This window comes from Phyllostomus discolor, chromosome 6, assembly GCF_004126475.2.
Source record: "Phyllostomus discolor isolate MPI-MPIP mPhyDis1 chromosome 6, mPhyDis1.pri.v3, whole genome shotgun sequence".
Lineage (NCBI taxonomy): Eukaryota > Metazoa > Chordata > Mammalia > Chiroptera > Phyllostomidae > Phyllostomus > Phyllostomus discolor.
This window is the reverse complement of record NC_040908.2, coordinates 17,082,486-17,104,382: the sequence shown is the minus strand read 5'-3', so window position 1 is coordinate 17,104,382 and position 21,897 is coordinate 17,082,486. Positions and strand designations below refer to the sequence as shown.

Genomic DNA, 21,897 nt, shown 5'->3' with positions numbered 1-21,897 from the left:
AAGGTGTCCAGGAGATTTTACGGTGTCTTCACCCCTTCCCCCACAGGTGTGAGTTGGGGGAAGGGGCACACAGAGCAAGAACATGCAGGGCAGCTTTGCAGCTAATCCATGGCATGGTCATTTAGCATACCTATAGCCTTTGGCTGGTCACTTAGATATGCTAAATAGCTATGGCCATGCTCAAGGCCAGGGGGATGGAAAGGGACCTCCCCCCCCAAGATGGGACCTGGGAGGCAGGTCCCCTGAGTTACAGCGCCTGTGTGGGAGCTGGGAGAAGATTGGCTCCATGACATGGGGTGACACCTGCCCAGACCCACGATGGCGACCAGAAAAGCTGGAGAAGACAGCAGATTGAGGGCAAGTGTACCCAAGTGTAGGAGGAGTCGGAAATGGGGCTGCAGAAGAAGATTGGCACGGGGGATTTAACCACGGACACGGCAGCCATTGAGAGAGAAACCACGTGGCCTTGACACAGTGGAGACTCCTACAGCCCTGAGAGAGAGAGAACCACGTGGCAGCCCTGGAGGGGAGAACCATGCAGTTTTGGCAGAGTGGGGACTCTCCCTTCCCACAGCCCTGAGAGAGAGAGGACCACATGCCTGGCAGAGTGGGGACCCCCACAGCTTTAGAAGGGGGAACCACCACCTGGTTTTAGCAGAGATCCTGGTGACTCAGCCGAGGGTGCCGGGAATCCAGGGAGGTCTCCCAGTCGAGATGGAGTTCTAACTGGAAAGAACCAGAGGACTGCCTAAGTCATGGACTTCTATTTCCTTTCCTGAGATACGGTACTCTGGACTGGGCAAAGGGGGAAGGAAGGAAGGACTGTCTGTTTGTGGGTGTTTTTAAGGGACTTTGAGATTTTGGTGAAGACATTAGGTCACTACTTTAAGTTAGTATAGCATTAAATAAACATTTTCTTTCCTTTTCACGAATCTCTGGCATTGAGAGACGTCTTTCCTAGGGCGGCGGACATAACGGACCGAGGCCTTCTTTTAATAATAGTATATCGTCCCAGGCCCCCCCCGCCCTTGTGTGTTCTGCAACAGTCGCTATGGGTCAGGGAGAGAATGTAGCTGTGAAGAGTTATTAGCACAGGGGAGTTTGAGTGAGGAAACTCCTCTGTATCCCAGCTGTGGTGGGCATTACACGACGGTACACATTTTAATATTCACAGGTGCACACCAAGAGAAAAAAAAGACAATTAAAAAAAAAAAAGCTTTCACTGCATTTTCCTAACAGCATGATACAGAAAATGGTAGGTACAGAACATTCCTCCCAGACTTCATTCCCATTCAACGCCACAGAGGATGCTCTTACTTCACAAGATAAAATAACTCTGTAGAAACACTCCAGTCCTTAGATAGTTCACTTTTTATGGAGAAGCTAAGAAACAACTACAAGTTTATCTTTTTTTAAATCATAAGTTTCTCTTGATGTGCCAACATTTAAAAAAATCAAGTTGTTATACAAATAAAGCCTTTACAAAAGTAAATGCCTTCCAAATTTCTTTATGAGTTCCACCCCATGAAACTCTGTATTTAAACTAAGTAGTAAGTTTCTACTGACCACCATTCCAAACCAGGAAGGAGTAAGAACAAATTACTGAGTATCTTCCTCCACGATGTGCCGAACACAACCGCGTACTTCTGAAACTGCCTTATCTCGCTGGACACTCTTGATCCCTGGAGGGAGATGTTTTCCCACTTTTATGAAGGGCACCCAGCGGGTTCAACTATGCAGCCCATGGCTCCTGGGCTGAGAAGACAGTGGAGCCAAGACAAACCAGAGCCTCCAAATAAGAGCACACTGTAGCGTGCCCCATGAGGGGACAGATCCACAGTATGTGGAGATTTATAAATGACATTAATAATCTGTGCAACATATTGATTTCTCATCTCTAAAAGTAGACAACTGTCAAGTATTTGCTATGTCACATAAAATTCTTCCAACCAGCAAGTCTGAGACAATGCTAACGAGCCAATTTCATGTACTGGACTTGACTAATTAAAAAAAAAAAATCAAGCTCTGCAGTGTTTCTTGTTACCAATGACTAAAACTACCTAGCATTTTAAGTCAAGAACATAAGTTACTAGTGATATCCACCACGAAAGCAGTGACTCAAGGGTAAAGTGTCATAAACCCAAAGCTTTTTCTTCTCCCTTCAACTCGAAACTTCTTCAAGACTCCAAATTCCTGGAACCTGAGGTCTTCCACAAATTTCCAGCCCAAATTTCCCTGGGTACCCAGCTCCCTAACACCCCACGGCGGCCACGGCCGGACTCCTCCTGCTCACGCAACTCAGCGTGTCCGTCTTCACGTCCAAGAGTCTACTCCGATACCCTCTCCGCTGCACTTCAGGAAACTCACCCCAGCCTACGAGACCAGCTTCGTTCTCTCCCCCTCCAAGCACCCTCCCCAAAGAAGACCAGTTCAAAACAACTGCCTCCCTTCCTCAGGACTCCCATGAGGTTTACTTGTCCATTCATGATATACACGGTTATTGAATCAAACTGACACTTATTTCATTTTTTCATGTCTGTGTTATCTCTACGGGACAGAGACCTGGGACATCTATTCTTGTATTATTCACAGCATCTCACGCCTATTGGTAGCCAGAAAATACATACATTTCTTAGCTTTAGGTTACAAACTAATTCGGGATGGTACCTAAGTGTATTTATATAATATATGTGATGTATATATCTCTATCTAATGTATGTTGGACCTGGACAAAGTATCCTAGTTTCCCTTCCAGAATGAAAACGTATAGAACAGGTTATTGTTCCGGCAGCTAACGCCTAAATGAGAGCCTCTCGGCACAGAAAATCCAACAGCAAATTCTGTATTTCCTTTTGACACTGCTCATTTAAACTGTAAAAAGCTTACTGGTTATCCTTTGGCCATACACATTCCCACCCACTGGAGCCACACCATTCTCTCTCAGGCAGGACTCTCAGCCACAACACTGCCCACTAAAAACAGAATGTGAGCTGCAATGTCATTTGTACAGAAAAACTGATAAAATTAATTTTAATAGATTAACACATATATCTAAAATACCATTTCCATATATAACCACTTTAAAGCACATTATTAATAAGCTACCTCACATCCATTTTTTTCAGACTGCACTTGGGAAATCCACAGTGCTTCTCCATCCGCACCAGACACGCGGCCAGGGCTCGGTGCCGTGTGGGCTTGGTGCCACCACCTCGGGCAGTGCGGCTCCACTCACTTGTGTACACAGGAGTGCATCGTGCATACTGACGACTACTAGGCGAGATTGAATCTATTAAAAAAAATTCATGCTGCATTAAAATAAATCTGTTGAAAAGTAACAAGAATACTTTAGGGTAAATTTGTGAGTCAAAATCTTAGTCTTGTTCAACAGGAAGCACTTCAAGGTCCCAGTTTCTTCAAACTCTATTTTACAGATGGAGAAACCCAGAAAAGTAAAGTTACTTGGTATATCCATACAGGACCTCCCAGGAAAATCTCCTTCATGACTCCCAGGCCACCTAGCGTGAAACATCAGGCTCACCCACAATTTAGCCAAACCCTGATTATCTGGCACGCCAGATGTGCCAGTTAATAATTGTGAAATTTCCAACGGACTACTGCCTCAATTGTAAAAATAGGGGCAACAGCAATACAGGCCAAGAGTTGTGAAAATGAGGTGAGTTAGTACATGTAATGTGCTTGAAGCAGCAGTTGGCTGGTACACAGCACACAGTACATACTAGTTATTACTATCATTACTATAAGTAAACTGATACAGCTAGATTAAATTCATCACATGAATTTAGATGCAAATGCTTCATCTGAAAGATAACGATGTGACCAGCTTTTTACAACGTTTTAAGAGTAACCGCTGGTTTCTCGTGCAGAAGCAGGTGGCTCTCTTCAGGCCAGGAAGAGGCCGCAGGGCACTCGCCAAGCCCTGCCGTGGTAGGACCTGCAGGCAGAATCACCCTTTCCTCCTTCACCCGTGACATGACACAGAGCCGGCTCTTTCCCCGAGGGGCATCCTGCCTGTGCGGTACAGAGCTGTGCGGCTGCTTCCTCTGTGGGACAGAAACCCATCCTTTTCCTCCTCACTGGTCTTAGGGAGGCAAAGAAGAAACATTACATTTGCTTGTATTTTACTCATACTTGTGAGTTATATTCTCTGTACAAAACCCATTCACTTGGAAGGAGAAAATATCTAGCTGTACTTCTGAAATACAAAATTTGTTTTTACTCAGACTAAGATACTTGCCAAGGTCACGGAATGACTTAGTGGCAGAGCTGGACCTAGAACTACAAAGTCAAGTGTCCCCACCTCCAAACTACAGTGGGCCATTGATGACTTACCAGTGCAAGCAGAGACTGCTCGTGTGTCAAAGAGTAAGTACAGATTGAGACAAAATGATTTTGACGGTGTATTACATAAAATACATATTTAGAATCAATGATTTTAAACACTGCAACAGAATCTAAAGAATCTCCTTAGGGTCAATGGGACACTGGCTTTGATGAGCATTATTCAGTTCCTTACGGAAACACAGTAATGGCATTAGAAAAAGACACTGAGGACAGAATTCAGGATATTGAGAATGTAATACAAGCGACGCAGTGACTAGGTATATAATTCTGTTTGGAAGCTAAATACAGCTGTGCGGCGACTGGTTATATAGTGTTGAACTCCAAGACCCTTCCTAGCTCTAAGAGCTCTCCTCCTAGATACTTAGAACTTAAGTCCACGCGGCCTAGGTGGGTGGGATCCAGCTAGACTTGAGGCACAAAAGACACACTCACTGAGAGCTAAAGGTTATCCCAGAGAGGAGAAAAATGGAAGATAATATCTCAGAGCCAGAATCCAAAAAATCAGGAGCAGGGAGACAGCCTAAGACAGCTGTTGTGAATGTAAACCAGGACAAAGAACCAGAAAGCAAGCGTGACTCTGAGGGCCACGCTCTCCGGCACCTGCCATGCTGGTGGGCCACGCGGCTGCAGAGTCGGCACGGGCTCAGCACCCCCAGACCGTGCATTTATGAGTGTGACGCCAACATTACCTCTCTTCCCAAGTTATACATGGATACTACTATTTTAGCAGCAAGTGATGAAAACTGCACATACACGACCAGATTTTAGTGTTGGAATTTTTACTTACAGCCAAAGTAATCAGATTGATACCAGTTTGCTAATGCTCATAATGACTGTTGTGCTTCGCCGTATCCAAGTCTACCCAGGCGAGATGGATTTGATTTGCTGTAATAACTGCGACCACACCACCGAACACTTCTGAGGAGTGCATTAGGAATAAAAGGGTTTTTCCTGGGCTGGTGCTGAAGACCTTTAAAGCTTTGACGGTTTCGTTTGTAGCGGTTTCATTGAGGTATAATCCACACACCATAAACTTCGTGCACTTAAAGTTTACATTTCAGCGGTTTTCGTATATTCACAGAGCAGCGCGACAATCACCGCAACCAGTTTTAGTGCGTTTTCATTGCTCTCTCCTCTGGCTGGAGAGCACTTGTGGTCTCCTCCATTTATCGGCCCAGTAAGCCACATACACCTCTTCACCTGACTCAGGTCCCAGCCCAAGGTCACTTTCATGGAGAGGCCTTCTCTGACTGCCCAGCTGAGACCTGGAACCCCAACCCCGGGCAGCACACACACCAGGCATCAAACTACTGCCTGCCACCCCCACCCCCACTTTGTTTTTTCCAGATATAGATCACACATGGCATTCCAGATGTTTTACTTGTTTACTGCCTGTAAATTCCAAGAAGGCAATTTTGTCTGTTTTATTTACTGCCGTACCCCCAGGGCCTAGAACATGACAGGTTGTAAAAGTCTAGTGTTTGTAAGAAGGAAAAAGGGAGGGAGAGTTGAGAAAAGGAAGTGGCTTCGGTACTTTAAATTTCACTAGTTTGTAAGATCTTTGTTCTAACGTATTAAATTACGGGTTTTCTATAACATGTTACTCCTTTAGAATCAAAACCTAACCATAGACAACCAAAATAAATGAATTTAACCAAATTTAACACCACTGCAGACACCAATATCTCTGCCTTATTTCAAAGACTTGTTCCCAGCGTTTTATTCCTATGGTCTCTGCTGAGTGCCTAACCTGTGTACCAAAGAGAATACAAAAGAAATACCGGACACGGTCACCCCAGATACACACAGATTAAATGCATGTTGCCTTTTTTTAAAATATGAATAGCAAATACCTAATAAGTACCATACAATTTTGAGAGAAAAAATAATAATCGAAGTGAACTGGAATAGTTAGAAGCTGCCTGCCAGAAGTAAGCATTGAATAGTATTATTAAAGTATTATTATTATTAAAACCGAGGTAACAAATTTCAGAACCCAACTTAACACAACAGTTGCTTTCAGGCATGTATAACAGCAGAGGGGAGGGAGGAGGGCTCAGGCTGGTGGACGACTCTCCTCCACACAGTCCTTCAGGATCCAGGCTGCCTCATTACGGCTCCACATCCCCCATGCTCCACACCACGGGACCCACCCAGCCATCAGAAGAGAGAACACAGACAAGCATGACCTGCCGTTTCCATGCCCATTCCACTAGCTGGAACTCAGCCACATGGGAAGCAAGAGCTACCTCCAGGCTCCGGAAGAGGAGGACAAAGTTTGCTGGACAGCTAGCAGTCGCTGCCACAGGAGGGTCTGAAATGCAGGAAGGACAGGTAGAACGGAACCAGGAGTGAGGGACTCACATGAGTCTAAACTAAGCAGAAGCCGACTGGCTATACTCCGAAGAGCAGTGAGAGAAGATAAAGCCGTTGGGTCAACGGTGCCCCCATGCACACGGAAGACCCATCCCAATATATGTCCAAGTTTCTACCGGTCCATAAGGGAGTGAGAAAAGTCAGTACAAGTTGCTAACTTGTTAAGAATGCTAAATTAATTTTATTATACTTATAATTCAATTTTCTGTAACTTACATACAATGTGATATCATAAAGTTACAATTTCATACTTTAATTTCTACAATAAAAAGTTTTTAGATGTGGCAGTTAAGGCTACTACAGTTCTAAGATAGTGCCCTCTCCTTAACACAACAGATTCAGTCTCTGTCCTGTAAGTGGTGGAGACTGACTTTCCCTTCCCAGTGTTTTTATGTATTTTTAATGCTTTAATATTTTCTAACAAACTTGTATTGCTTTGGAAACTACAACAGACTTACAGTCCTAAACACATAAGGGTTATGTCTAAACAAATAAGGGTTAAAATATGAAAAACATGAGTTACATGAAAGTGGGCAGAAAGTTTAACATATGTAAACTATACTCAAAATACACACCCCAAAGACTGAAGAAAAAAAACCCCAGCTGACTCTTTTGTGCCCAAGTTCAAACTCTTAGATAAATATATAACATTCATGAGAAGTATTAAACTCAAAAGAGGAATTTAAGAAAAATATAGCAAGCTAAAAAACAATCTGCTACTGCATTAACCCCAAATGTTCTTCTCTGAATAACTACTTTTAATTTAAAAATGGTATAATATTTTATTCTAATTACTTAATATAGATTGAGGGAATGTTAATTACCATTGAAACTAGCAGTAAAGTAAAATGCTGTTTTTACTAGAAAAATTCAAACATCATCATTCAACTCTGAAATAAAAAGAATTTTATTTGGAATAAAGAAGTGTTCAATTGAAACACTAAAGAAGTGTACAGTCAGAAACTACCACGACCAATGGAAATACGTGCTTATTGAAGACAGAAAACGAATTCCTAGTCTCTACCAAAACCAAAGCTTTATAAAAATCACATTTTCCACCTTGTCCCCTATATACTTCCAATGGCAAGGGCTGAAAAAGACGATAGTGCACAGCATGCCTCCTTAAAAATGGAGAGGGAGAAAAAGCAGCTGTCAGAGAGGCATTTAAAGGATGCGTATTCCATTTATCGGAACCCTGGTATAAGCTCACTAAGTTCCAAACGTCCTTGTGAAGGTCAGCCACACGTCTTTCTAGGGAGCTCAGACTTCCTCAGCTGAGGGATGAGCGAACCCAGTGAAAGCAACCAGGCAAGGGATACATCTGCTACTAAGTTCTCAAGTTAACACTTTCCAACAGTAGCATGTACCTCTTACAACAGTGCTTTCCATGGAAAACATTCAAGTATCCCCTGGTGAAAGATCAGCCTCGGCTAGTTAAGCAGAATTACTATCAAAAACCACTTCTACCACAGAGCAGTCTGATAATGTTTAGATAATATAATTAGTTGGCTTCTAAAGGACTTTCTACTTAACCGAGTTACTGCTTTTTTAAAATTTTAACACACAACATGCTATTACCATGGTAAAAGATCTGTCAAGTTATTTCTACAAAAAGAAAGAATTTCAGTCCACTGAAATCCAATTTGCCGCACATTTGAAAAATGAAATAGTATTTGATGAATAATTCAATTTAATTATTTAAAAATGAGCCACTTCTTTTAAAATGTCTGGCAAATATGTTACTAAATGTTACAGCCTTAGGCAACCGTGTGTGTCTTGAACACTCTACTCCTACCAGTTTTAATCAGATCAAAATGGGTGACTGAGATTTATTAAATGTATGGACCAGCTTTAGCTTTCCCCTGAGTTCTGGACAAAGAATCGAGATCTCATGTTCCAGTGCGATTATTTTAAAGTTACAGTAAAATAATATTGGCTAATGGCAAAGCTATGAGTTATATGATACTGAGAAAATACTAAATCTTAAAAGAAGAGTCTCAAATCTAGGGTCAAAGAGTACAATGGGAAGTCCCATAAAGTAAATCAACTTGAAAAAGAAAAAAAAACAACCAGAAGTCATTATTTCCAAACAAGGCCTGTAGGCTTCAAGCACACTGACTAGGGAGGCTCCCATATTCAGGCCGACAGCTCATACTTACGATATTGTTAAAAGTCCTTTTTGGAAAATCCCTACAGAACCTTCAGCAAGCACATTCTATTAATTACCCTCAATGAATGGTAACAGAGCTTCAAAGCTGGAAAACGAATTTCGATTTTTGAAGCAATTACGGAGTCACATGGGCACTGCTCTGTGAGAATATGATGGATTGCCAGGCAGAGCAATGAAAGCTGGTCGAAGTGAGAGGTAAACACGTGCCATGACAGTGTCCTTGTGAGGGAGCCCTGAAGGTGGCGCCTCCCCAAGAGACTGACTGCTCTCCGCACACTTCTCGGCTGGATGTCAATGTGAATCAACTTCACAAAGAATTATCACTCAAGCCAACTCGCATGTTACCAATGAGAAAGCTAAGTTTCTAAGAGGTGAAGGAAATCGTCCCAAATTACCTAACTGTTTTATTTAGAGCCAAGCTAAGGACTCAAAGTCAGGTCTCCTGAACTGGCAAATTAATCACATTTGCAAAGCAGACCCTCAGTAATACTCTCCTTCCCAGTAGTGGCATTAATACAGAGTATACGCCAAAGAATATATGAATGAGCTGCCATGGTACATTGAGACCACGTGATTCTAAAACATAAGTAACATCATCCCCGGTGACAGGACCAAAGAGGCCCTGTATTCACTTTTCTCGAAGCAGCCATGCTTTCCACACTATTATGGAAAAGCAAACTAGAGAATTTTTAAAATATCCAAGTAATTCCTATTTGCTTTCATTTAATGACAGGAGTGCTTACAAAATATTAAACTTATTATACACATTTTAGGATTAAGTTGTAGCCAGTGCTAATTATAACATGCCTGGGAAAAAGTTTAACCTACACTGATTAAAATTCTATTTATAAGGGAAAAATCTAAACCACAGAAACAGTGCTTAGTTTAGAACAAGAACATGCACATAACTGCCAAATGTAATCCCTGTTTAGATGTCTCTCTTACTGAAACACTGTAATTACAAAAAACCAAAATGAATTTTTAAGTGTTTCAAAATGAAACCGGCCTTGCATGATTTTCAAGGCTTGTAATTACTTTCCTGACAAGGTAAACACCCCAAGTTCCAACTTAACATGAACTCCAGAAGTTAACACAGACCGAACACTCGATTTTACTCTAAAACGGAGGTTGCCTATGAAATTCAGAACCATTTTAAATTAACAATCAAATGTTAACTAAAGAAAACACATTTGGAAGCAAAGGCCAATGCTACCTTTCCATTGCCATTTGTGGCCAATGCAAACCCCCAAGCTCACTGAAAGGGTTTTTGAGACGCCTCACACACATTAAGCGATTGCCTCCATATGGCTCTCATTACAACCTGCAGTTACTCTGTCTGTTTTCTCGGTTCTGGCCTGTCACTCCCCCCAGAAGTTCAGGTCCACAGCTCTGCAGTTGCACGGACCATGCTGACACGGTTCACTGCCACAGCCTCCACACAAGACCCAGCGCACTTGGCAAGAACATGATGGCTACTTGTTGAATGGCTTAGTATTAAAAAGGAGAAAAATCAAATAAACTGCTATGTTGTTTTACTTGTTTTCAGGAATTCAAAAGCAGGTATAAACAAAAATGTTTCAGTTTATGAAAACATCTTTCAATTATTGATCCTTTTACTACTTTTAAATTGATATGGGGTCCATTCTATATGCGAGTAACAGTACAACAAATATAAAAGTAATATAATAAAAATAATGCTTCAGAGAGCATCTTCTAGTCTCCAGTGTGTTTCAAATGTTTATTTACTAACAGCTGAAATGTCGAAGGCCGGCATTATTCTGATTTTACAGATACAGTAATTAATGTTCAGAGGCCAATGAATTGCTGAAAATGGTTTTTTAGTCGTATAGATGAGGCTTGAACCCAGTGTTCTCCTGGACCCCAGTCCAGTCAGTCCTTGTTTCTTTTACTTTTTCTATTTTGTGTTTTCTTTAGGTGCATAAAAATTTTCAGGCTTTTTAAAACTAAAGGAAAGAATAAAGTGTGCAAATCTGAAGTGTGTAGCTTGATGAACGGTACAAAGTTAGTACACCCAGGTCAACGCAGAACCCAGAGGCCCCCTGCACTCCCACAGTGTGGGGGAGCTTCGCCCACAGAGCCCCCCGGCCGCCACAGATGACAGTAAGTCTACCAAGACATGATCTGCCTGGGGAGGAAAGGTGGCCGATCTCTCACAGGAGAAGGACCAGGAGCCTTTTCCTCAACGGCTTTTATTGGGTTCGTTTACACAGGAATTCAGGTAAAGCTCATTACTCATTGCCAGGAAGGAAGGATCAAACAATAGAGAACAAGGAATTCTGAGGGCCTATTGGGCCTATTTTGAGTCTGGGTCAAACAGCTGTAAAACTTTAAGGAACAAACTTACTTCTTCCCTAGACCCTTATCATTCAACTGAGAGCATTCTAAACAAAGCATGTTTTGCAGGATTTTACATATTCTTTCTTAGGCCTGATCACCTGGGGAACCCGCCCTTTCCAGCACTGAGCTGCACCACCCTGTCACTGTTTCAGGTTTAGGTGGAGCAAGGGAAGTAAGGCAGCCAAGAGATTAGGAGATTTTCTCACAGACAATGAGGACTCAGGCTGTATCACAGCCGAGGGGCGAAGGTCCATCACCGCCTTTTGCTGTAGCCCCCAAAGTCCTTCCTTGGGGGCCTCCCACATGATTGTGCCTGTCTTAAGTCATTCTCCCCTTGGGGAATCTTGCCTGTCATTGGCTAACCGACCAAGCATTGGGGGCCAGGCTGGGTGAAGTAAAAGGAGCAGAAGCAGTGCCCCTGCCAGGAAGATAAGCGTTTGTCTCCTTGATGGCTTATGGTCCAAGGTCATTCCCTCAGCCTTAGCGGGGGTTACAGCTTCTGATACCAGGCAGGGCGGTTCCCAACACCGCCGCCTCCCAACCATTAACTACCCCAAATGGTGACCACTAATCTGACTCCTGAGACCACAGTCTTACCTGGTTTCTAACTTTACTTGAATGGAATCAACTAGTATTTACTCTTCTGCATCTGGTTTCTTTAATTCAAAATTGGGTTTGTGAGATTCACCCATATTATAAAGCATGAGAATGGCCCCTTCTTTTTCATTGCTGCATAGTATTTCATTATATAAATGTACCAACATTTACTCATTCTACTGTTAAACATTTGAGTATTCCAGGTTTTAGCTATTATGAATAATGCTGTTAGGAACACTCTTACTTTGTAGATGAAGCAGCTAAAGCCCATAAAAGAGAAGTAACTTAGTCAAGGAAACACAGCAGTTGGGGCAACCCAGTGAGGCCCCAGAAGGCCTCCTTTTCCCTTCACTATGTGAGACAGCTGTCACAAGTCCGTCTGACCCCTGAAGGTTTCTGTTTAGTGCTTGCACAGAGCAACAGCAAGTCTTCAGGCACAAATACTGGGCCAGACGTTACCGTACTCTCTGATTATCACAGTTATTTCACTGAAAACTTTTAAAATAAATGTAATCTTCCCTTACTGATGTCATTCAACGAGAATACAATGTTTGGTGTAGAGGTCACTGATTTTCATACATATCACTATTCCACAAAGGTTTTATCTAATTTGCAGTCAAATAAAAATTTGCTTCCCAGATTAGAAATGTCCCACATTGGGAATTCTATCAAAATATGAACAGAGATGACAATCCCAAATTATGAGCAGGTAGCATTCCAAAGCTTTGCATTTAAATCAGCTGTTTGGAATTCAGAGGCATTTTCTCATGGAAATTATATGATACACAGTGATAAGGTTTTCAGATAAGCCTACAAAAGTCAACTTCACCCAAACGTATCTGAAAATAGTACTACTAATAACATGGCCTTTAACCACTATGAATAAAAACCTAGTTTGAAGTAATGATTTATAAAACTATATCTTAATACCCCAATCTCTTGTATTAATTCTCATAAACTGTGGGAGACCCACTCCAATCTCCCTGTCTTTTTTCCCATATACCCTCTGACCAGCTTATGCCTATATTTTCATCCCTCACCAATACTCTTCACTCTATGCTCCCAGGTTCTGAGCTATAGAATTCTGCCCACAACTCATCCCATAATTCCTGTCCCCTAAATAATCCTTTGAGATTTTCACTGCTAGAAAATCTTTGGGAGGAAAAAGGTAGAGAAATAAGAAAAACAAACAGAAAGAGGAAGAAAAAAATCACAAAAATCTCAAGAAATCCTAAAAAGTAGTTACTCTGTTTTCATCAAAAGGCTCAAGAAGTCACATGGAATTTTTCTAAGCCCCTACTTTCATTGAAATACTCCTCCACACTCTTTAAAATGCTACACTGGGCACTTTTAAGTATCTCCCTTTCCATCAGGAAAGTTTGCTATTTCATTCCATTTCACATCCTCTCTCATTTCCCATCTGGACCCTAAATGAAGAGAGGGAGGGGCATCTTGATAACACCAAGTCTTTAGATGCCATTGAACTGAAATAAGGGAGAGACAGAGCCTAAGGAGTCATCGGGCCACCATGGTTGCCAATTACTTCTGTCACTTACTATATGCAAGTTAGGGACTATTACTATATGCAAATTAGGGACTATACAAAAATGCTTTGGGACAAAGAAATAGGTTCATAAACTAAGACCAGACAAGTTCCCAGAAATTAAAAAAAAAATAACCACCTTATATCATTCATATTATAAAATTCCTTTGTGCTCATAGCTTACCCTATCTTTCTAATAAACAGACCGGAGATGTATCCTTTATTGTCTCTGTACAACTAACACTGACCTGAGCACAAATAAGGAGAACCCAGGGTTACCCAAAAACCAGCCCCTGAGCTGATGAACTTAACTCACCAACAAATGGAGAAATCATTTTCTACTTACTCTAGGTGATGAAAACCAAAAGAAAAAGAGCTACACTGGCCTTAAAACCCAATGAAGACGGTAAATGACTCTGAAAGCCAAAAGAAACCTAAGTCATAAATGCCCTCAAAAGAAGTCTCTGACACAGAAATGAGCAGGAGATTCTCTAAACTTTAAAGAATGGATAATGTTTTCCAGAAGGTAAACTAGGAAGGTAAGACTGTATCATTTGGTCAAATAAGTCTTAAAATAATAAGTACCTCATGGCCAAAAATCTTAGGCAGACTAAAAAAATCAGGTACAAACTATTAAACAACCACATCTGTGATTGAAGCTCACAAGAAACCACACACTTAGTGCTGCAATGTAAAGATAATATGTCCAAAAATAACTATCATGGCTTGATACAGACATCTCAGTGTCCTATCAGAGAGCTGCCAACAATGAACTATGACCTCAACCTCTCCACTGCTATCTGATACAAGCTAGTCCTGGTCCCACCCCTAACTGTAGGACGTGGGGCAAATTATGTAACCTCTCTGGGTCTCAACGGCTGAAGTAGTAAAACGGAATTCAAGACGGTAGCTACTCCATGACTTTGTGAAGATTAAATAACAAAGGCACACTGTTTTGAGCACCAGAAGAACAAAATAAACGTTCAGTAAAGGTCAGCTACTGACGTTCTCTCCAAGCCGAGGAACCCAGGTTACGGGAAGGCACGTGCGTGACTTGACGCCTCCCTGGAAACCTTCACACCCCGCAGACCGATGACTAATGGCTCTCACGAACCTAGAACCTTGAAGCGGAAGGAAATGTTAGAAGTCCTCTGGAACAGTCACACTTAATTCAACAATGAGACTCACGAGAGATTATTTCCAGGGACAGAGACTCGCCACCTCAACAACACAGAGAGGAACAGTTCTCATGACTAGAATGTTCCTTTTAAGATCGCACTGCACCGATGACTGCCTCTCATGAACTTCTAGGAAGGCTGAATTCACTAGAGGGCATCACAATATTAGGAAAAATTATCTATCAGCCTGAATCACGAAAAGGAAAGAATCATTTAACATTTATCCTGGCTAATGGAGACATATCGCATCCAGTTGTATAACGCACGCATGCTAATTTAAAAATTATTCTGTTTAAATATACATTAAAATGTTCAAAAAGACTTAAAAGCAGATTAGGTTATAAAATCATAAATACTTACATGTTCTTGGATATGTGGTGATTCAGAGCCTCATAAAGCTTTTTCCAACCCCACAATCAGGCCTCCCAATAATTTTAAGCAACTTCAATAATTATATATTTATTAAAGCAAAGCATGCAAAGCCAGATTACATTTATTATTGTTCCTTGGGGTATACTGCAAGTCACCACCGGCTTATCATAAAAAGACCCAGTGGCAGAAAGAAAATTACCAGCTTCTGTAAGAAAATCCAAACCCGGACCTATGTATAACCAACCACTTAAATTACCCACTTAAAACCAAATTATCTTAAAACGTACCATTGCTTTTAAAAGAAAGTGATGGCACAACTGGAAAGGTTCATCAGGCTCCGAGAGGGTCCAGTAGAACTGTCCTCGAATGTCCTCTAACTCCCGCTTGTAATTCCCACCAGCTGGTACAGGAGAAAACACGGGGAACCAGGCCCCGTTCACAGCACTCCCTCCATCGTACCGCATTCCGGCTCTCTGGGAGGCCGCACCACTCTCTGGCTGTAGGTAACGGAGGTGTGCAGATCCCACGCTGTCAGGCAGAGGTTTCAGCTGACTCCCCGACAGCTCCCTGGCGTCTCCCCTCCCACAACCCACTTCTGTCTCCATTTGCAATCCACTTCAACATTCCCTAACTCCATATAAATGTGTGGGGTTTTGTTTTTGTTCTTACTTTTCCTCTGAACCAGTTATACCATTTGTCTGATGCCCTCATTATGAATTAAGTAAAATCCTTAAAGTAGTCCTGGCTGGTGTGGCTCAGTGGATTGAGTGCTGGCCTGCGAACCAAAGGGTCACCTGTTCAATTCCTGGTCAGGGCGCATGCCTGGGTTGCAGGCCAGGTCCCCATTAGGGGGTACATGAGAGGCAACCACACACTGATGTTTCTCTCCCTCTCTTTCTCCCTCCCTTCCCCTCTCTCTAAAAATAAATAAATAAAATCTTTTTTAAAAAACCTTTAAAGTGTGTTTATCCTTATGCCATTATGTTATCTCTTGGCACATTAGTCAACTTTCTTACTACTGTTAAGACATCATTCAGTACTTAGATTAGCAACACAAAAGGATACTACAGTGAATATGAACTGAACTGGAAAGGTCCATCTCTCCACATAAATTAATAAACAGGCCCCTGGCTTCTTTCAATGCCCACCCCTTCTGAATTTCCTGGGCATGAGTGAAGTCATGGGCACTGGAGTCAGGGTTCAGAGCCCGCAGAGCTGAACGCAGACCGTAGACAACGGTGAAGCCAGGGACAGCAACCACAAGCTGCCGCCCAGTCACCTCCACTACCCACTTACTCGTCCCCTTGAAAGAGTTAAAACGACCGAGGACAGGGGGCAACCCAAAAGCGGAATTCACGGGAGAAGACACACGAATAAGCATGGCCGTCTGCTGACATTTCCGAAGTTCACCAACACGCTGAGCAAGCCCACGTCCATCTATCCGTCCATAAGAGGAGGCACATTTTCCTGTCACTTCAGAAGAAGTCAGCACAAAAGTCTCTGTTTAGTTTCATAAGTTATCAAGAATAATTTGTGTAAAAGTCTCTTTTTCCACCATCGTGGTCCGTGAGGTTGATTCCTCTTTGCCATGTCTTCTCACAAGACTTTCAGGATCAAGAGGTTCCTGGCCAAGACACTAAAGCAGAATCAGCCCGTTGCCCAGTGGATTCGGGCAAAACCTGGTAATGTAATCAGGTACCACTCCAAGAGGAGAAGCACCGCACTGGGCCTGCAAAGAGGGCACGTCAGAGACGGCTCACAGGTGCATGCTCTATCCATGCTGTCTGCCTCTGGAAACCGCTGAAAAGATCACTACCATCTGGTGTTTTCACTGGGAAATTACTGGAAAAATTATTTCTCTGTTGATTTTTTTCCTACAGTAGTAGGTTGATTCATTAATAAATGTGAGGCCACTTTAAAAAACATTTATGTAAAGGGATGAGAAACATGTTGGCAACAAAGTCAAAGAAGATGTTCCGGATGCAAGTGACCCAGTTCAGGACAACTGGGTGGCTTCGAAGTCCACCAGATTCTTCTCCATGTACCTGCTCTTTTATCCCCGAGACACCAAGAAGAATACAAAGAATCCTAAAATATGGATGTGCACACACACCCACCACACGTTAGAGAGAGAGAGAGAGCCAGGCAAACTATTTTCCAAGAGAAAACAGCAGCTCTCCACTGTCCGGCGAGGCCATGGACATACCACACACAGATAACAACTGGTAGTTGTTCTATTCTGAGATAAGAAATGGATTCACAATTTTTTAAATTCCAGAGAGAATACTGAGAAAGGCATAATTATAACTTGTTTAATGCAAAAGTAGTTTTAGGCAACACAGCGATCCAGAGCTACTCTCTTCTCATCTCGTGACATAAAAGTCATTTAACGCAGTAGCTAAAGATGACACAAAAGATTCCATTATAAGACAGGAGTGGGGACAAGGTTGGCAAGACTTAAAGAAGCAAAATTATTCTAATAGGGCTCTTGGGTTTTTCCCCAAAACATACTTAGGAAAACTTAAAACATCAGAAATGAGTATAAAAGAACACACAGTAGCCTGCCTGGCTGCAAAATATATTTCCAAGACCTGGCCAATCAAAAATATTTTGCATAAAACTTATCTGACTATCATTATAATATCTATAAAGAAGACAACTAATGAAACCGTTTACCAAGTGCAAGAACAATGTGCATTCTGACTCCAGGGGCACTTGCATTTTTACGAGAAAAGAAAACAGGCTTCTATTTTTTGGAGCAACTTGCAACACAGTCATTGGTCCATGACCCTTACCTCCTGTGCAGGCCTCAGAAAAAGAAAATGATACAAACATTTCTTTCAAATCAAGAAAGAAATGAACACGTGAAAACTTACTAAACTTTAAAAGGCACAAGCAGAGCCAACTTTGGTTTTCCACAAGCCAATAACAAAAGGCGAAGCCTTGGAAGCAGACGGAATCATCAACTGCAACCGACCGCTCAGAGTCTGAAGGCCCCGTCTCCCTCTTTCCCCGTCTCCATCAGGGCGTTCCGTCCTTTCCCGACCACGTAAACACTGAGTGCAAAAATCACGACCACCTACACATTCCTTCTGTTCTCAAACTTGAGACTAGTTCCCATAAACTGGCAAAAATGTTATAGTTTGAAAAGTCCTTTGGTCAGCTCAGGTGACACATTAAAAAGGTGATTCTTGATCTATTCACAACACCACCTTTCTATGCAGGCCCAACAACCTCCACCACTGCTTTTTGCTCACCGGCTTCCTGCCTACAACGGCCCCCTCCCCGGCCACGACAGTTACCGCAATCCTACCACTTCCTCAAGACCTACCTCGAAATATACCTGCTCCACGAAGCTGTTCTTGTTTTGAACTTCAGACGCATTCTGATTTCTGTACAGCTCACCAGGTTAGCATGTGCTATTTTTATGCTGACGTTCTTTTCATCTATTCTGACTTTCCAATTACAGCTTACAATGAACTGGAAGATACACCTTCCATCTCCAATGCAGCTGACTGGAGATACACACGGACTCGTTCACCCAAGAAACACAATAGATATTTGTTTTCCTCTACACAAAGCCTGGAACGGTATTATTGGTTTGGGCCCGATGGACTACGGTGAGCCTTGAATGGCTGCCTAAGAAGTATGGGTGTTATCCTGCAGGGATGGAGAACTGAGAGTCCTTGAGTTCAAAAATGATGCGAGGAAAAAGAAAGCGTTTCAGAAAACGCAGTCCTTGGTCCCCCGCTGCCAGTGGGAAGCGGGGGAACACGCAGAAGGAAGGCAGTGGGCTCAGCAGCACACAGGGCTAAGAAGGGCTTGAAGGTTAGGTGCACTGGGTTCTCCAGCCCTTCTAGCTCTGTGACTCTGAGTAAGTTGTGTGTCTTCTTAAACACTTCGTTTTCTTTATCTTAAAACAAGGATGATAAAAATAGAACTTACCTATCTAGCTGTGCTGAGTACTACATTTAAAAAAAAACCACAAAAACCCTCAATTCCTGACAAAGGGTAAGCACAGTGCATTCTGACACCAACTGCGTGTCCTACAATTCAGTTCTGACAGTCACTACCTGGATCAGCATCAGATCCCACAAACTGAAGCGCAAGGTACCAAACAAGACCGCCCTTGCTTCACACCTCCACACGCTACCAGAATCTCTATCCAACTCGGCTACAAATTCGGCGTTCCAGCAACCCTCCTTCAAGTCTGATAATTTGCTAGAATGACTCACAGGACTCACTGAACATGCTATACGTCAATGATTCCAGTTTTATTATAAAGGACACAACTCAAGAACAGCCAAGCGGAAGGCGTGCAGAGCAAGGTCTAGGAGGAGAGGATGTGGGACTCGGAGCTTCCACGCCCTCTCCAAGAAATTCAGGCATCACCCTCCCAGCAGACCGATGCCTTGACCAACCCGAAACTCCACGGTCCCATAGCCTACATGGGGGTTTTATTACAGAGGCATGATGAATTAAATCATGTGAGCAAACTCAATCTCCAGTCCGTCTCCCAGCCCAAATAAGGGGGCAGTCAAATTCCAGCCCTCTACCGGAGAGCTAGGTCTTCCTGGTGTGACTAGCCCCCAGTCTGGAACTACTGTGGAGCCCACCCTGAGTCACTTTAAGAGTGCAAACTCAGGTATGGTTTAAAAGGGCTCATTCTGAATAACAAAGCATATTCCTACCACTCAGGAAATTCCAAGGGTTTCTGAAGCTCTGTATCTGGAGACAGGGTCAATGACTGGACAGGATTTTTATTATATCACATACACAATAAATGAAAGCTGTTATTTTAGAAAACAAGTAGTAGGCTATTAAAATAACACAAGCATAAAGACAAGGAGAGAAAACCATCAAAAGCATCGCAAAAGGAGAAGCAGTAGAAAAAGAGGGAAGAGTAGTCATATTGAGTATGAAGGTTCAAGTCCAGATAATTAAATAGGCGGAAACAGACACATCCAGGCAGAAAAGGAAAATGGGACTGAGGATGAACTTGGTGCTAGCCCAGCTGAGACCAAAGGCAATGACCGGGGATTGTGGATAGACACTGGACAGACATGGAGACCAGGAACCTAGAGATGGGAGACGACATGGCTGGAATCAGGTGTCAGGGTTATCCAGAGTCAGTAGTCAGAGTCGATAGTTAAGATACCCCGAGGCCCCCACAAAAGCCCTCACTACTCAAAGGGTACAAGCTAACGGAGTCACACAACCATCTATCTAAGTAAGAACAAGGTATTGTACACGGCATCAAACGTAAGAGCTGAACTCTAGAACACATTCCACTTAATATCTGGGAGTCTAAACTAAATGGTACCTTATTTTTAACATAAAGGTTCAAAAAGAATCACATGACCAAATGCCAAACAGAAATGCCAGGTTTTGTCCTTGGACAGAAACGTACCATTTTATTCTTTATCAACAGGAAACTTACAATGCATCTCTCTAACATCTCTTTAACTTGTTTATTTTTCAAAGACAAGTTTATGAACAACCACAGAACATTTTAACAACACAATAACGTGAACAGAACTGTGTATGATCAATTCACGGAAGCTACCTATTATTCAGTTTATGAAGCAGGATAAACACCTGAGGCATGGAAACCGTCACAAAGGCTTCCTCAACGCGTTCAGAAAAGTACATTCAATAACTAGGAACTGCCTTGTCCATTGTCCATGTTCAGAAGCATCACAATTTGTTTTTCCCCTCAATGCACACATCATCTCATCCTTTTGCTGCCAGATTCCCAGAAAACAAGAGTCCCAACTCTTGTCTTTCAGCCAGCGAAGGTGACCAATGGGAGAAGGAAGGGAAAGCAGAGTTTGGGGACAGCATACTGGGCCAGTCAGATGGTTCACAGTGTAAAAATGCTGTCATGGACCCACAGAGCTGGTTGAGACATTCAAGTACGGCCGGGATCCATTAACAGGCTTATTCACTCGGGAAGCCAGGAGGACGGTGATGGTCCTATGCTTGGGACCGGGAGGCCAGAAGAGTGCAGTGAGGGCCCTGTGTATCCCATCCATCTATCCACCCCCCCCATTCCCGTGTCCCTCCCCCTCCCCATCACTCCAGGGGCCAGCAATGTTAACACCTGCCAGGACCCTGGAGCTGCAGCTTTTCCCTGACTGCACACCCCTGGCCAGAGTAGGACAGTGAGGGCAAAATCTGAGCCTACGTGCCACCCTGCAGAAGAAAGAGAGTAAGGGGCAAGTCCCCTCCCACACTCCGTAACACCCGGGGGGCTCAAGTTCCAAAGATGGCTTACAGGAGCTCAAAGACTTTCCCTAAAGAAAGCAGGCACAATTCTAATTTACTCAGATTCTCAAGCCAAATTTCAAGAACCATCTTATTTTCCATAAGACTTTAAAGTATGCCTGTGTCAGGCAAACTGCTGCTTTTGTTTACAGTAGTACTTAATTCTGTTTTATCAGTTATAACCATAGGTTAGCTACCTATGCATAAACTCCGTGTGTTTACAAGGTAGACATTTTCCACTGAGTCTTATTTTCGGCGTCCTAAGCTGATAGCAGCTGAGGACGCCCTTGGACTGGACCATCCCCCAGCTTGCTCCAATTAATACACACCCCAGATCTCTGCTAATTCCTGAGCAGCTTAACTTCTCTCAGCCTCTGAGGAGTCCCTCTTCCAACTCAACCAATTCACCAATCCTGCCAAGCTCTCTCTGTAACGGGGTGCACAGTGGGCATCCCCTGAAAATAGCAGAGCATATCCCCCAAAACCCCTGACTGGGGGACAGGGGAAGTGGATGATAAGGCATTTAAGACACTTTGCGGAACAATGGCAAGTTAACAGCCACGGCTTTCCTGAAGGAAGAGGGCTGCCGCCCAGGGCTGACGGGCTAAAGCTGTACGTGACTTCAAGAGCGTGCATGACTCACGAGGACCTAGCCAGGGGAGGCAGATGCC

At 42.9% G+C, this 21,897-nt stretch overlaps 1 protein-coding gene across 3 annotated transcripts in view; it reads right to left on the bottom strand.

The window, feature by feature from the left end:
- LCLAT1 (lysocardiolipin acyltransferase 1) overlaps nt 1-21,897 on the bottom strand; it is a 150,585-nt gene that overhangs the window by 111,474 nt on the left and 17,214 nt on the right. The window contains exon 1 of one of the 3 annotated variants that reach the window (XM_036027798.1): nt 14,948-15,013. The exons of the other annotated variants lie outside the window; for them this stretch is intronic. The gene's annotated coding sequence lies outside the window, so the exon portion shown is untranslated. Of the gene's footprint in view, nt 1-14,947; nt 15,014-21,897 lie in introns of those variants that run through there. 3 annotated transcript variants of the gene reach the window in all.